At 46.5% G+C, this 16,046-nt stretch overlaps 7 non-coding genes across 7 annotated transcripts; 2 read left to right on the top strand and 5 right to left on the bottom strand.

Moving 5' to 3' along the window:
* Positions 1-4,803: 4,803 nt before the first annotated feature.
* LOC127980626 (U5 spliceosomal RNA) lies at positions 4,804-4,918 on the bottom strand. The gene has a single exon (XR_008159640.1). It is a non-coding gene; the product is annotated as a U5 spliceosomal RNA (small nuclear RNA).
* Positions 4,919-7,110: 2,192 nt separating this feature from the next.
* trnad-guc (transfer RNA aspartic acid (anticodon GUC)) lies at positions 7,111-7,182 on the top strand. Its single transcript has one exon. It is a non-coding gene; the product is annotated as a tRNA-Asp (tRNA).
* A 1,943-nt stretch (positions 7,183-9,125) lies between these two features.
* LOC127980625 (U5 spliceosomal RNA) lies at positions 9,126-9,240 on the bottom strand. Its single transcript, XR_008159639.1, has one exon. It is a non-coding gene; the product is annotated as a U5 spliceosomal RNA (small nuclear RNA).
* Positions 9,241-10,292: 1,052 nt separating this feature from the next.
* On the top strand, positions 10,293-10,364 carry trnad-guc (transfer RNA aspartic acid (anticodon GUC)). The gene has a single exon. It is a non-coding gene; the product is annotated as a tRNA-Asp (tRNA).
* A 793-nt stretch (positions 10,365-11,157) lies between these two features.
* Positions 11,158-11,272, bottom strand: LOC127980624 (U5 spliceosomal RNA). The gene has a single exon (XR_008159638.1). It is a non-coding gene; the product is annotated as a U5 spliceosomal RNA (small nuclear RNA).
* A 1,398-nt stretch (positions 11,273-12,670) lies between these two features.
* Positions 12,671-12,785, bottom strand: LOC127980623 (U5 spliceosomal RNA). Its single transcript, XR_008159637.1, has one exon. It is a non-coding gene; the product is annotated as a U5 spliceosomal RNA (small nuclear RNA).
* A 1,390-nt stretch (positions 12,786-14,175) lies between these two features.
* Positions 14,176-14,290, bottom strand: LOC127980896 (U5 spliceosomal RNA). Its single transcript, XR_008159897.1, has one exon. It is a non-coding gene; the product is annotated as a U5 spliceosomal RNA (small nuclear RNA).
* Between the last annotated feature and the right edge of the window lie 1,756 nt (positions 14,291-16,046).

Raw genomic sequence — 16,046 nt, 5'->3', positions numbered from 1 at the left:
GTCTGACAAGGGGAGAACTGTCTCCCCGACTGAGCCTGGTTTCTCACCGGGTTTTTTCTCCATCCTTTCACCGATCGAGTTTTGGTTTCTTCCCTCTGTCGCTTCTGGCAGGCGGAGCTGGGGACACTTCATGTACAGCGATATCGTTGACTTGATTGCAAATTATTGCACAGATACTATTTAAACTGAACTTAGCTGAATGATGTCATCAAAGAGTTCAATAACGAAATGCCTTTAACTGTCATTTTGCTTTTTGACGCACTGTGTTCCTAATTAATGTTGTTCAGTTGCATTGACGCAATACTTTCTGTTTGAAGCGCAATTTAAAAAAAATCAATAAAAGAATCGAACCCGGGTCAACTGCTTGGAAGGCAGCTATGCTCACCACTATACCACCAACGCAGGCGGAAGTCAGTAGCTTTATTGACGCACTGTGTTCCTAATAAATGTTGTTCAGTTGCATTGACACAATACTTTTTTTTTAAAGCGCAATTTAAAAAAAAAAAAAAAAAAAAAAAAGAGTCCAAACAATGACCCCTGCTACCGGTAGTGTTGCAAGTGTTATGCGACTTCAGCTAATGATGGGTCCATCCGAAATTATTCCATCCAAAAGTTTTGGGTGGAGGCACAGGTCACAGAGGGAGTTCTGCTTCGACGTCAGCCCGAGCCAAAGGATATGCTTTGGCCGGGAATCGAATCCGGGTCAACTGCTTGGAAGGCAGCTATGCTCACCACTATACCACCAACGCAGTCAGCAGTCAGCAACTTGCGCCGTCACTAAGAAGGCTCGAAGTGCACGAGTCGCCGATAGGGCTAGAGGAGCAGATGAGATCTTTGTTTGGACCCGTCACTAAAGAGAGCCTTCAAGAATTTGCATCCCGTCACGTACAAGAAAGCGCTGCCTTCCCATCCGGCTAAATAAACACGAAGTGGTCAAACGCAGAGAGTGCCTATAATAACCAAAAGCCCAATCAAGGCAATCTCTTTCTCATGCCTCTATCTGAAAAGTTGGATAAAATCTTATATGAAAAAAAAAGTCTTTTAAAGAAATCCCTTATTCCGAGGTCACCGTAGCCACCAGATCCAGTCTGTATCCGCTTCAGTCACCCGGATCCAGTCCGTATCCAGAGAAGATGGTGGATCAACACCTAGAAAGGACCTCTATGGCCCAGAAACACAGCGGAGACCGTGACAACTAGATGAGCCGCAGATACAAATCCCTTGTAAAGACCACCTGGACAAGACCACAGGAAACAGATGATTCTTCTGCACAGTCTGACATTCCTGCAGCCTGGACCTGATCTACTGGTTTCGTCTGACAAGGGGAGAACTGTCTCCCCGACTGAGCCTGGTTTCTCACCGGGTTTTTTCTCCATCCTTTCACCGATCGAGTTTTGGTTTCTTCCCTCTGTCGCTTCTGGCAGGCGGAGCTGGGGACACTTCATGTACAGCGATATCGTTGACTTGATTGCAAATTATTGCACAGATACTATTTAAACTGAACTTAGCTGAATGATGTCATCAAAGAGTTCAATAACGAAATGCCTTTAACTGTCATTTTGCTTTTTGACGCACTGTGTTCCTAATAAATGTTGTTCAGTTGCATTGACACAATACTTTTTGTTTAAAGCGCAATTAAAAAAAAAAAAAAAAAAAGAGTCCAAACAATGACCCCTGCTACGGGTAGTGTTGCAAGTGTTATGCGACTTCAGCTAACGATGGGTCCATCCGAAATTATTCCATCCAAAAGTTTTGGGTGGAGGCACAGGTCACAGAGGGAGTTCTGCTTCGACGTCAGCCCGAGCCAAAGGATATGCTTTGGCCGGGAATCGAATCCGGGTCAACTGCTTGGAAGGCAGCTATGCTCACCACTATACCACCAACGCAGTCAGCAGTCAGCAACTTGCGCCGTCACTAAGAAGGCTCGAAGTGCACGAGTCGCCGATAGGGCTAGAGGAGCAGATGAGATCTTTGTTTGGACCCGTCACTAAAGAGAGCCTTCAAGAATTTGCATCCCGTCACGTACAAGAAAGCGCTGCCTTCCCATCCGGCTAAATAAACACGAAGTGGTCAAACGCAGAGAGTGCCTATAATAACCAAAAGCCCAATCAAGGCAATCTCTTTCTCATGCCTCTATCTGAAAAGTTGGATAAAATCTTATATGAAAAAAAAAGTCTTTTAAAGAAATCCCTTATTCCGAGGTCACCGTAGCCACCAGATCCAGTCTGTATCCGCTTCAGTCACCCGGATCCAGTCCGTATCCAGAGAAGATGGTGGATCAACACCTAGAAAGGACCTCTATGGCCCAGAAACACAGCGGAGACCGTGACAACTAGATGAGCCGCAGATACAAATCCCTTGTAAAGACCACCTGGACAAGACCACAGGAAACAGATGATTCTTCTGCACAGTCTGACATTCCTGCAGCCTGGACCTGATCTACTGGTTTCGTCTGACAAGGGGAGAACTGTCTCCCCGACTGAGCCTGGTTTCTCACCGGGTTTTTTCTCCATCCTTTCACCGATCGAGTTTTGGTTTCTTCCCTCTGTCGCTTCTGGCAGGCGGAGCTGGGGACACTTCATGTACAGCGATATCGTTGACTTGATTGCAAATTATTGCACAGATACTATTTAAACTGAACTTAGCTGAATGATGTCATCAAAGAGTTCAATAACGAAATGCCTTTAACTGTCATTTTGCTTTTTGACGCACTGTGTTCCTAATTAATGTTGTTCAGTTGCATTGACGCAATACTTTCTGTTTGAAGCGCAATTTAAAAAAAATCAATAAAAGAATCGAACCCGGGTCAACTGCTTGGAAGGCAGCTATGCTCACCACTATACCACCAACGCAGGCGGAAGTCAGTAGCTTTATTGACGCACTGTGTTCCTAATAAATGTTGTTCAGTTGCATTGACACAATACTTTTTTTTTAAAGCGCAATTTAAAAAAAAAAAAAAAAAAAAAAAAGAGTCCAAACAATGACCCCTGCTACCGGTAGTGTTGCAAGTGTTATGCGACTTCAGCTAATGATGGGTCCATCCGAAATTATTCCATCCAAAAGTTTTGGGTGGAGGCACAGGTCACAGAGGGAGTTCTGCTTCGACGTCAGCCCGAGCCAAAAGATATGCTTTGGCCGGGAATCGAATCCGGGTCAACTGCTTGGAAGGCAGCTATGCTCACCACTATACCACCAACGCAGTCAGCAGTCAGCAACTTGCGCCGTCACTAAGAAGGCTCGAAGTGCACGAGTCGCCGATAGGGCTAGAGGAGCAGATGAGATCTTTGTTTGGACCCGTCACTAAAGAGAGCCTTCAAGAATTTGCATCCCGTCACGTACAAGAAAGCGCTGCCTTCCCATCCGGCTAAATAAACACGAAGTGGTCAAACGCAGAGAGTGCCTATAATAACCAAAAGCCCAATCAAGGCAATCTCTTTCTCATGCCTCTATCTGAAAAGTTGGATAAAATCTTATATGAAAAAAAAAGTCTTTTAAAGAAATCCCTTATTCCGAGGTCACCGTAGCCACCAGATCCAGTCTGTATCCGCTTCAGTCACCCGGATCCAGTCCGTATCCAGAGAAGATGGTGGATCAACACCTAGAAAGGACCTCTATGGCCCAGAAACACAGCGGAGACCGTGACAACTAGATGAGCCGCAGATACAAATCCCTTGTAAAGACCACCTGGACAAGACCACAGGAAACAGATGATTCTTCTGCACAGTCTGACATTCCTGCAGCCTGGACCTGATCTACTGGTTTCGTCTGACAAGGGGAGAACTGTCTCCCCGACTGAGCCTGGTTTCTCACCGGGTTTTTTCTCCATCCTTTCACTGATCGAGTTTTGGTTTCTTCCCTCTGTCGCTTCTGGCAGGCGGAGCTGGGGACACTTCATGTACAGCGATATCGTTGACTTAATTGCAAATTATTGCACAGATACTATTTAAACTGAACTTAGCTGAATGATGTCATCAAAGAGTTCAATAACGAAATGCCTTTAACTGTCATTTTGCTTTTTGACGCACTGTGTTCCTAATTAATGTTGTTCAGTTGCATTGACGCAATACTTTCTGTTTGAAGCGCAATTTAAAAAAAATCAATAAAAGAATCGAACCCGGGTCAACTGCTTGGAAGGCAGCTATGGTCACCACTATACCACCAACGCAGGCGGAAGTCAGTAGCTTTATTGACGCACTGTGTTCCTAATAAATGTTGTTCAGTTGCATTGACACAATACTTTTTTTTAAAGCGCAATTAAAAAAAAAAAAAAAAAAAAAAAAAAAAAAAAGAGTCCAAACAATGACCCCTGCTACGGGTAGTGTTGCAAGTGTTATGCGACTTCAGCTAATGATGGGTCCATCCGAAATTATTCCATCCAAAAGTTTTGGGTGGAGGCACAGGTCACAGATGGAGTTCTGCTTCGACGTCAGCCCGAGCCAAAGGACATGCGTTGGCCGGGAATCGAATCCGGGTCAACTGCTTGGAAGGCAGCTATGCTCACCACCATACCACCAACGCAGTCAGCAGTCAGCAACTTGCGCCGTCACTAAGAAGGCTCGAAGTGCACGAGTCGCCGATAGGGCTAGAGGAGCAGATGAGATCTTTGTTTGGACCCGTCACTAAAGAGAGCCTTCAAGAATTTGCATCCCGTCACGTACAAGAAAGCGCTGCCTTCCCATCCGGCTAAATAAACACGAAGTGGTCAAACGCAGAGAGTGCCTATTCAGACGATGACCAGTGGCAAGCCCTCTCGCAGCATGCTGCCGGACGGTCAAACTGATTCTGCTCTTGACATTTCGATGTAGCTCTGCTGTGAGCAGAGCACCCAAAAATACAGGTCACTCGCAAAAGTTCCCCTCCACGGAAATCTTTAGTAAAAGGCGAAAGATTTATGCGACAATGAAGAGAAACTCGAGCTGTGTCTCCAAACCCTCGGGCCTGTGCGCTGCCTCTGTTAAACTACTACGCTCGCCAAGGGTCATCAAGGGTGACAATGCCTGCCCACATGTGTTTCGTCAGCACCCCCCCCCCCCTACTCCAAAAGGGAGGAGTAAAACTCAAAAAAGTCCTCTCGGTCCACCAATAACCAAAAGCCCAATCAAGGCAATCTCTTTCTCATGCCTCTATCTGAAAAGTTGGATAAAATCTTATATGAAAAAAAAAGTCTTTTAAAGAAATCCCTTATTCCGAGGTCACCGTAGCCACCAGATCCAGTCTGTATCCGCTTCAGTCACCCGGATCCAGTCCGTATCCAGAGAAGATGGTGGATCAACACCTAGAAAGGACCTCTATGGCCCAGAAACACAGCGGAGACCGTGACAACTAGATGAGCCGCAGATACAAATCCCCTGTAAAGACCACCTGGACAAGACCACAGGAAACAGATGATTCTTCTGCACAGTCTGACATTCCTGCAGCCTGGAGCTGATCTACCTGTTTCGTCTGACAAGGGGAGAACTGTCTCCCCGATTGAGCCTGGTTTCTCACCGGGTTTTTTCTCCATCCTTTCACCGATCGAGTTTTGGTTTCTTGCCTCTGTCGCTTCTGGCAGGCGGAGCTGGGGACACTTCATGTACAGCGATATCGTTGACTTGATTGCAAATTATTGCACAGATACTATTTAAACTGAACTTAGCTGAATGATGTCATCAAAGAGTTCAATAACGAAATGCCTTTAACTGTCATTTTGCTTTTTGACGCACTGTGTTCCTAATAAATGTTGTTCAGTTGCATTGACACAATACTTTTTGTTTAAAGCGCAATTAAAAAAAAAAAAAAAAAAAAAAAGAGTCCAAACAATGACCCCTGCTACCGGTAGTGTTGCAAGTGTTATGCGACTTCAGCTAATGATGGGTCCATCCGAAATTATTCCATCCAAAAGTTTTGGGTGGAGGCACAGGTCACAGAGGGAGTTCTGCTTCGACGTCAGCCCGAGCCAAAGGATATGCGTTGGCCGGGAATCGAATCCGTGTCAACTGCTTGGAAGGCAGCTATGCTCACCACTATACCACCAACGCAGTCAGCAGTCAGCAACTTGCGCCGTCACTAAGAAGGCTCGAAGTGCACGAGTCGCCGATAGGGCTAGAGGAGCAGATGAGATCTTTGTTTGGACCCGTCACTAAAGAGAGCCTTCAAGAATTTGCATCCCGTCACGTACAAGAAAGCGCTGCCTTCCCATCCGGCTAAATAAACACGAAGTGGTCAAACGCAGAGAGTGCCTATAATAACCAAAAGCCCAATCAAGGCAATCTCTTTCTCATGCCTCTATCTGAAAAGTTGGATAAAATCTTATATGAAAAAAAAAGTCTTTTAAAGAAATCCCTTATTCCGAGGTCACCGTAGCCACCAGATCCAGTCTGTATCCGCTTCAGTCACCCGGATCCAGTCCGTATCCAGAGAAGATGGTGGATCAACACCTAGAAAGGACCTCTATGGCCCAGAAACACAGCGGAGACCGTGACAACTAGATGAGCCGCAGATACAAATCCCCTGTAAAGACCACCTGGACAAGACCACAGGAAACAGATGATTCTTCTGCACAGTCTGACATTCCTGCAGCCTGGAGCTGATCTACCTGTTTCGTCTGACAAGGGGAGAACTGTCTCCCCGATTGAGCCTGGTTTCTCACCGGGTTTTTTCTCCATCCTTTCACCGATCGAGTTTTGGTTTCTTGCCTCTGTCGCTTCTGGCAGGCGGAGCTGGGGACACTTCATGTACAGCGATATCGTTGACTTGATTGCAAATTATTGCACAGATACTATTTAAACTGAACTTAGCTGAATGATGTCATCAAAGAGTTCAATAACGAAATGCCTTTAACTGTCATTTTGCTTTTTGACGCACTGTGTTCCTAATTAATGTTGTTCAGTTGCATTGACGCAATACTTTCTGTTTAAAGCGCAATTTAAAAAAAAAAAAAAAAAAAAAAAGAGTCCAAACAATGACCCCTGCTACGGGTAGTGTTCCAAGTGTTATGCGACTTCAGCTAATGATGGGTCCATCAGAAATTTTACGGTGCTAGGGCTGGGTCTGCGTCAGAAGAAGCCATGCATTGTTTAGGTATGTCAGTGCAGTGCCGTCAGTAAGGGGAGAAACGGCAGCATGCATGGCTCCTCGTTAGTATAGTGGACAGTATCTCCGCCTGTCACGCGGAAGACCGGGGTTCGATTCCCCGACGGGGAGAGCTGGTTCTTTTCGTCTTCCGAATGATCCATCCAAAATGTTTGGTCGGAGTCGCAGGTCACAGAAGGAGTTCTGCTTCGACGTCAGCCCGAGCCAAAGGACATGCGTTGGCCGGGAATCGAACCCGGGTCAACTGCTTGGAAGGCAGCTATGCTCACCACTATACCACCAACGCAGGCGGAAGTCAGTAGCTTTTTGACGCACTGTGTTCCTAATAAATGTTGTTCAGTTGCATTGACACAATACTTTTTGTTTAAAGCGCAATTAAAAAAAAAAAAAAAAAAAAAAAAGAGTCCAAACAATGACCCCTGCTACCGGTAGTGTTGCAAGTGTTATGCGACTTCAGCTAATGATGGGTCCATCCGAAATTATTCCATCCAAAAGTTTTGGGTGGAGGCACAGGTCACAGAGGGAGTTCTGCTTCGACGTCAGCCCGAGCCAAAGGACATGCGCACTGCTCTCTCCAACTGCTTGGAAGGCAGCTATGCTCACCACTATACCACCAACGCAGTCAGCAGTCAGCAACTTGCGCCGTCACTAAGAAGGCTCGAAGTGCACGAGTCGCCGATAGGGCTAGAGGAGCAGATGAGCTCTTTGTTTGGACCCGTCACTAAAGAGAGCCTTTAAGAATTTGCATCCCGTCACGTACAAGAAAGCGCTGCCTTCCCATCCGGCTAAATAAACACGAAGTGGTCAAACGCAGAGAGTGCCTATAATAACCAAAAGCCCAATCAAGGCAATCTCTTTCTCATGCCTCTATCTGAAAAGTTGGATAAAATCTTATATGAAAAAAAAAGTCTTTTAAAGAAATCCCTTATTCCGAGGTCACCGTAGCCACCAGATCCAGTCTGTATCCGCTTCAGTCACCCGGATCCAGTCTGTATCCAGAGAAGATGGTGGATCAACACCTAGAAAGGACCTCTATGGCCCAGAAACACAGCGGAGACCGTGACAACTAGATGAGCCGCAGATACAAATCCCCTGTAAAGACCACCTGGACAAGACCACAGGAAACAGATGATTCTTCTGCACAGTCTGACATTCCTGCAGCCTGGAGCTGATCTACCTGTTTCGTCTGACAAGGGGAGAACTGTCTCCCCGATTGAGCCTGGTTTCTCACCGGGTTTTTTCTCCATCCTTTCACCGATCGAGTTTTGGTTTCTTGCCTCTGTCGCTTCTGGCAGGCGGAGCTGGGGACACTTCATGTACAGCGATATCGTTGACTTGATTGCAAATTATTGCACAGATACTATTTAAACTGAACTTAGCTGAATGATGTCATCAAAGAGTTCAATAACGAAATGCCTTTAACTGTCATTTTGCTTTTTGACGCACTGTGTTCCTAATAAATGTTGTTCAGTTGCATTGACACAATATTTTTTGTTTAAAGCGCAATTAAAAAAAAAAAATAATAAATAAAATAAAAAAGAGTCCAAACAATGACCCCTGCTACGGGTAGTGTTGCAAGTGTTATGCGACTTCAGCTAATGATGGGTCCATCCGAAATTATTCCATCCAAAAGTTTTGGGTGGAGGCACAGGTCACAGAGGGAGTTCTGCTTCGACGTCAGCCCGAGCCAAAGGACATGCGTTTGCCGGGAATCGAATCCGGGTCAACTGCTTGGAAGGCAGCTATGCTCACCACTATACCACCAACGCAGTCAGCAGTCAGCAACTTGCGCCGTCACTAAGAAGGCTCGAAGTGCACGAGTCGCCGATAGGGCTAGAGGAGCAGATGAGATCTTTGTTTGGACCCGTCACTAAAGAGAGCCTTCAAGAATTTGCATCCCGTCACGTACAAGAAAGCGCTGCCTTCCCATCCGGCTAAATAAACACGAAGTGGTCAAACGCAGAGAGTGCCTATTCAGACGATGACCAGTGGCAAGCCCTCTCGCAGCATGCTGCCGGACGGTCAAACTGATTCTGCTCTTGACATTTCGATGTAGCTCTGCTGTGAGCAGAGCACCCAAAAATACAGGTCACTCGCAAAAGTTCCCCTCCACGGAAATCTTTAGTAAAAGGCGAAAGATTTATGCGACAATGAAGAGAAACTCGAGCTGTGTCTCCAAACCCTCGGGCCTGTGGGCTGCCTCTGTTAAACTACTACGCTCGCCAAGGGTCATCAAGGGTGACAATGCCTGCCCACATGTGTTTCGTCAGCACCCCCCCCCCCCCCTACTCCAAAAGGGAGGAGTAAAACTCAAAAAAGTCCTCTCGGTCCACCAATAACCAAAAGCCCAATCAAGGCAATCTCTTTCTCATGCCTCTATCTGAAAAGTTGGATAAAATCTTATATGAAAAAAAAAGTCTTTTAAAGAAATCCCTTATTCCGAGGTCACCGTAGCCACCAGATCCAGTCTGTATCCGCTTCAGTCACCCGGATCCAGTCCGTATCCAGAGAAGATGGTGGATCAACACCTAGAAAGGACCTCTATGGCCCAGAAACACAGCGCAGACCGTGACAACTAGATGAGCCGCAGATACAAATCCCCTGTAAAGACCACCTGGACAAGACCACAGGAAACAGATGATTCTTCTGCACAGTCTGACATTCCTGCAGCCTGGAGCTGATCTACCTGTTTCGTCTGACAAGGGGAGAACTGTCTCCCCGATTGAGCCTGGTTTCTCACCGGGTTTTTTCTCCATCCTTTCACCGATCGAGTTTTGGTTTCTTGCCTCTGTCGCTTCTGGCAGGCGGAGCTGGGGACACTTCATGTACAGCGATATCGTTGACTTGATTGCAAATTATTGCACAGATACTATTTAAACTGAACTTAGCTGAATGATGTCATCAAAGAGTTCAATAACGAAATGCCTTTAACTGTCATTTTGCTTTTTGAAGCACTGTGTTCCTAATTAATGTTGTTCAGTTGCATTGACGCAATACTTTCTGTTTAAAGCGCAATTTAAAAAAAAAAAAAAAAAAAAAAGAGTCCAAACAATGACCCCTGCTACGGGTAGTGTTCCAAGTGTTATGCGACTTCAGCTAATGATGGGTCCATCAGAAATTTTACGGTGCTAGGGCTGGGTCTGCGTCAGAAGAAGCCATGCATTGTTTAGGTATGTCAGTGCAGTGCCGTCAGTAAGGGGAGAAACGGCAGCATGCATGGCTCCTCGTTAGTATAGTGGACAGTATCTCCGCCTGTCACGCGGAAGACCGGGGTTCGATTCCCCGACGGGGAGAGCTGGTTCTTTTCGTCTTCCGAATGATCCATCCAAAATGTTTGGTCGGAGTCGCAGGTCACAGAAGGAGTTCTGCTTCGACGTCAGCCCGAGCCAAAGGACATGCGTTGGCCGGGAATCGAACCCGGGTCAACTGCTTGGAAGGCAGCTATGCTCACCACTATACCACCAACGCAGGCGGAAGTCAGTAGCTTTTTGACGCACTGTGTTCCTAATAAATGTTGTTCAGTTGCATTGACACAATACTTTTTGTTTAAAGCGCAATTAAAAAAAAAAAAAAAAAAAAAAAGAGTCCAAACAATGACCCCTGCTACCGGTAGTGTTGCAAGTGTTATGCGACTTCAGCTAATGATGGGTCCATCCGAAATTATTCCATCCAAAAGTTTTGGGTGGAGGCACAGGTCACAGAGGGAGTTCTGCTTCGACGTCAGCCCGAGCCAAAGGACATGCGCACTGCTCTCTCCAACTGCTTGGAAGGCAGCTATGCTCACCACTATACCACCAACGCAGTCAGCAGTCAGCAACTTGCGCCGTCACTAAGAAGGCTCGAAGTGCACGAGTCGCCGATAGGGCTAGAGGAGCAGATGAGATCTTTGTTTGGACCCGTCACTAAAGAGAGCCTTCAAGAATTTGCATCCCGTCACGTACAAGAAAGCGCTGCCTTCCCATCCGGCTAAATAAACACGAAGTGGTCAAACGCAGAGAGTGCCTATTCAGACGATGACCAGTGGCAAGCCCTCTCGCAGCATGCTGCCGGACGGTCAAACTGATTCTGCTCTTGACATTTCGATGTAGCTCTGCTGTGAGCAGAGCACCCAAAAATACAGGTCACTCGCAAAAGTTCCCCTCCACGGAAATCTTTAGTAAAAGGCGAAAGATTTATGCGACAATGAAGAGAAACTCGAGCTGTGTCTCCAAACCCTCGGGCCTGTGCGCTGCCTCTGTTAAACTACTACGCTCGCCAAGGGTCATCAAGGGTGACAATGCCTGCCCACATGTGTTTCGTCAGCACCCCCCCCCCCCCCCCCTACTCCAAAAGGGAGGAGTAAAACTCAAAAAAGTCCTCTCGGTCCACCAATAACCAAAAGCCCAATCAAGGCAATCTCTTTCTCATGCCTCTATCTGAAAAGTTGGATAAAATCTTATATGAAAAAAAAAAGTCTTTTAAAGAAATCCCTTATTCCGAGGTCACCGTAGCCACCAGATCCAGTCTGTATCCGCTTCAGTCACCCGGATCCAGTCCGTATCCAGAGAAGATGGTGGATCAACACCTAGAAAGGACCTCTATGGCCCAGAAACACAGCGGAGACCGTGACAACTAGATGAGCCGCAGATACAAATCCCCTGTAAAGACCACCTGGACAAGACCACAGGAAACAGATGATTCTTCTGCACAGTCTGACATTCCTGCAGCCTGGAGCTGATCTACCTGTTTCGTCTGACAAGGGGAGAACTGTCTCCCCGATTGAGCCTGGTTTCTCACCGGGTTTTTTCTCCATCCTTTCACCGATCGAGTTTTGGTTTCTTGCCTCTGTCGCTTCTGGCAGGCGGAGCTGGGGACACTTCATGTACAGCGATATCGTTGACTTGATTGCAAATTATTGCACAGATACTATTTAAACTGAACTTAGCTGAATGATGTCATCAAAGAGTTCAATAACGAAATGCCTTTAACTGTCATTTTGCTTTTTGACGCACTGTGTTCCTAATAAATGTTGTTCAGTTGCATTGACACAATACTTTTTGTTTAAAGCGCAATTAAAAAAAAAAATAAATAAATAAAATAAAAAAGAGTCCAAACAATGACCCCTGCTACGGGTAGTGTTGCAAGTGTTATGCGACTTCAGCTAATGATGGGTCCATCCGAAATTATTCCATCCAAAAGTTTTGGGTGGAGGCACAGGTCACAGAGGGAGTTCTGCTTCGACGTCAGCCCGAGCCAAAGGACATGTGTTTGCCGGGAATCGAATCCGGGTCAACTGCTTGGAAGGCAGCTATGCTCACCACTATACCACCAACGCAGTCAGCAGTCAGCAACTTGCGCCGTCACTAAGAAGGCTCGAAGTGCACGAGTCGCCGATAGGGCTAGAGGAGCAGATGAGATCTTTGTTTGGACCCGTCACTAAAGAGAGCCTTCAAGAATTTGCATCCCGTCACGTACAAGAAAGCGCTGCCTTCCCATCCGGCTAAATAAACACGAAGTGGTCAAACGCAGAGAGTGCCTATTCAGACGATGACCAGTGGCAAGCCCTCTCGCAGCATGCTGCCGGACGGTCAAACTGATTCTGCTCTTGACATTTCGATGTAGCTCTGCTGTGAGCAGAGCACCCAAAAATACAGGTCACTCGCAAAAGTTCCCCTCCACGGAAATCTTTAGTAAAAGGCGAAAGATTTATGCGACAATGAAGAGAAACTCGAGCTGTGTCTCCAAACCCTCGGGCCTGTGGGCTGCCTCTGTTAAACTACTACGCTCGCCAAGGGTCATCAAGGGTGACAATGCCTGCCCACATGTGTTTCGTCAGCACCCCCCCCCCCCTACTCCAAAAGGGAGGAGTAAAACTCAAAAAAGTCCTCTCGGTCCACCAATAACCAAAAGCCCAATCAAGGCAATCTCTTTCTCATGCCTCTATCTGAAAAGTTGGATAAAATCTTATATGAAAAAAAAAGTCTTTTAAAGAAATCCCTTATTCCGAGGTCACCGTAGCCACCAGATCCAGTCTGTATCCGCTTCAGTCACCCGGATCCAGTCCGTATCCAGAGAAGATGGTGGATCAACACCTAGAAAGGACCTCTATGGCCCAGAAACACAGCGGAGACCGTGACAACTAGATGAGCCGCAGATACAAATCCCCTGTAAAGACCACCTGGACAAGACCACAGGAAACAGATGATTCTTCTGCACAGTCTGACATTCCTGCAGCCTGGAGCTGATCTACCTGTTTCGTCTGACAAGGGGAGAACTGTCTCCCCGATTGAGCCTGGTTTCTCACCGGGTTTTTTCTCCATCCTTTCACCGATCGAGTTTTGGTTTCTTGCCTCTGTCGCTTCTGGCAGGCGGAGCTGGGGACACTTCATGTACAGCGATATCGTTGACTTGATTGCAAATTATTGCACAGATACTATTTAAACTGAACTTAGCTGAATGATGTCATCAAAGAGTTCAATAACGAAATGCCTTTAACTGTCATTTTGCTTTTTGACGCACTGTGTTCCTAATAAATGTTGTTCAGTTGCATTGACACAATACTTTTTGTTTAAAGCGCAATTAAAAAAAAAAAAAAAAAAAAAAAAAAAAAGAGTCCAAACAATGACCCCTGCTACGGGTAGTGTTGCAAGTGTTATGCGACTTCAGCTAATGATGGGTCCATCCGAAATTATTCCATCCAAAAGTTTTGGGTGGAGGCACAGGTCACAGAGGGAGTTCTGCTTCGACGTCAGCCCGAGCCAAAGGACATGCGTTGGCCGGGAATCGAATCCGGGTCAACTGCTTGGAAGGCAGCTATGCTCACCTCTATACCACCAACGCAGTCAGCAGTCAGCAACTTGCGCCGTCACTAAGAAGGCTCAAAGTGCACGAGTCGCCGATAGGGCTAGAGGAGCAGATGAGATCTTTGTTTGGACCCGTCACTAAAGAGAGCCTTCAAGAATTTGCATCCCGTCACGTACAAGAAAGCGCTGCCTTCCCATCCGGCTAAATAAACACGAAGTGGTCAAACGCAGAGAGTGCCTATTCAGACGATGACCAGTGGCAAGCCCTCTCGCAGCATGCTGCCGGACGGTCAAACTGATTCTGCTCTTGACATTTCGATGTAGCTCTGCTGTGAGCAGAGCACCCAAAAATACAGGTCACTCGCAGAAGTTCCCCTCCACGGAAATCTTTAGTAAAAGGCGAAAGATTTATGCGACAATGAAGAGAAACTCGAGCTGTGTCTCCAAACCCTCGGGCCTGTGCGCTGCCTCTGTTAAACTACTACGCTCGCCAAGGGTCATCAAGGGTGACAATGCCTGCCCACATGTGTTTCGTCAGCACCCCCCCCCCTACTCCAAAAGGGAGGAGTAAAACTCAAAAAAGTCCTCTCGGTCCACCAATAACCAAAAGCCCAATCAAGGCAATCTCTTTCTCATGCCTCTATCTGAAAAGTTGGATAAAATCTTATATGAAAAAAAAAGTCTTTTAAAGAAATCCCTTATTCCGAGGTCACCGTAGCCACCAGATCCAGTCTGTATCCGCTTCAGTCACCCGGATCCAGTCCGTATCCAGAGAAGATGGTGGATCAACACCTAGAAAGGACCTCTATGGCCCAGAAACACAGCGGAGACCGTGACAACTAGATGAGCCGCAGATACAAATCCCCTGTAAAGACCACCTGGACAAGACCACAGGAAACAGATGATTCTTCTGCACAGTCTGACATTCCTGCAGCCTGGAGCTGATCTACCTGTTTCGTCTGACAAGGGGAGAACTGTCTCCCCGATTGAGCCTGGTTTCTCACCGGGTTTTTTATCCATCCTTTCACCGATCGAGTTTTGGTTTCTTGCCTCTGTCGCTTCTGGCAGGCGGAGCTGGGGACACTTCATGTACAGCGATATCGTTGACTTGATTGCAAATTATTGCACAGATACTATTTAAACTGAACTTAGCTGAATGATGTCATCAAAGAGTTCAATAACGAAATGCCTTTAACTGTCATTTTGCTTTTTGACGCACTGTGTTCCTAATAAATGTTGTTCAGTTGCATTGACACAATACTTTTTGTTTAAAGCGCAATTAAAAAAAAAAAAAAAAAAAAAAAAAAAAAAGAGTCCAAACAATGACCCCTGCTACGGGTAGTGTTGCAAGTGTTATGCGACTTCAGCTAATGATGGGTCCATCCGAAATTATTCCATCCAAAAGTTTTGGGTGGAGGCACAGGTCACAGAGGGAGTTCTGCTTCGACGTCAGCCCGAGCCAAAGGACATGCGTTGGCCGGGAATCGAATCCGGGTTAACTGCTTGGAAGGCAGCTATGCTCACCACTATACCACCAACGCAGTCAGCAGTCAGCAACTTGCGCCGTCACTAAGAAGGCTCGAAGTGCACGAGTCGCCGATAGGGCTAGAGGAGCAGATGAGATCTTTGTTTGGACCCGTCACTAAAGAGAGCCTTCAAGAATTTGCATCCTGTCACGTACAAGAAAGCGCTGCCTTCCCATCCGGCTAAATAAACACGAAGTGGTCAAACGCAGAGAGTGCCTATAATAACCAAAAGCCCAATCAAGGCAATCTCTTTCTCATGCCTCTATCTGAAAAGTTGGATAAAATCTTATATGAAAAAAAAAGTCTTTTAAAGAAATCCCTTATTCCGAGGTCACCGTAGCCACCAGATCCAGTCTGTATCCGCTTCAGTCACCCGGATCCAGTCCGTATCCAGAGAAGATGGTGGATCAACACCTAGAAAGGACCTCTATGGCCCAGAAACACAGCGGAGACCGTGACAACTAGATGAGCCGCAGATACAAATCCCCTGTAAAGACCACCTGGACAAGACCACAGGAAACAGATGATTCTTCTGCACAGTCTGACATTCCTGCAGCCTGGAGCTGATCTACCTGTTTCGTCTGACAAGGGGAGAACTGTCTCCCCGATTGAGCCTGGTTTCTCACCGGGTTTTTTCTCCATCCTTTCACCGATCGAGTTTTGGTTT

This window comes from Carassius gibelio, chromosome B19 (genome assembly GCF_023724105.1).
Source record: "Carassius gibelio isolate Cgi1373 ecotype wild population from Czech Republic chromosome B19, carGib1.2-hapl.c, whole genome shotgun sequence".
In the NCBI taxonomy this organism is placed as follows: Eukaryota; Metazoa; Chordata; class Actinopteri; order Cypriniformes; family Cyprinidae; genus Carassius; species Carassius gibelio.
The sequence above is the reverse complement of the archived record's forward strand: the minus strand, read 5'-3'. Positions and strand labels throughout refer to the sequence as shown.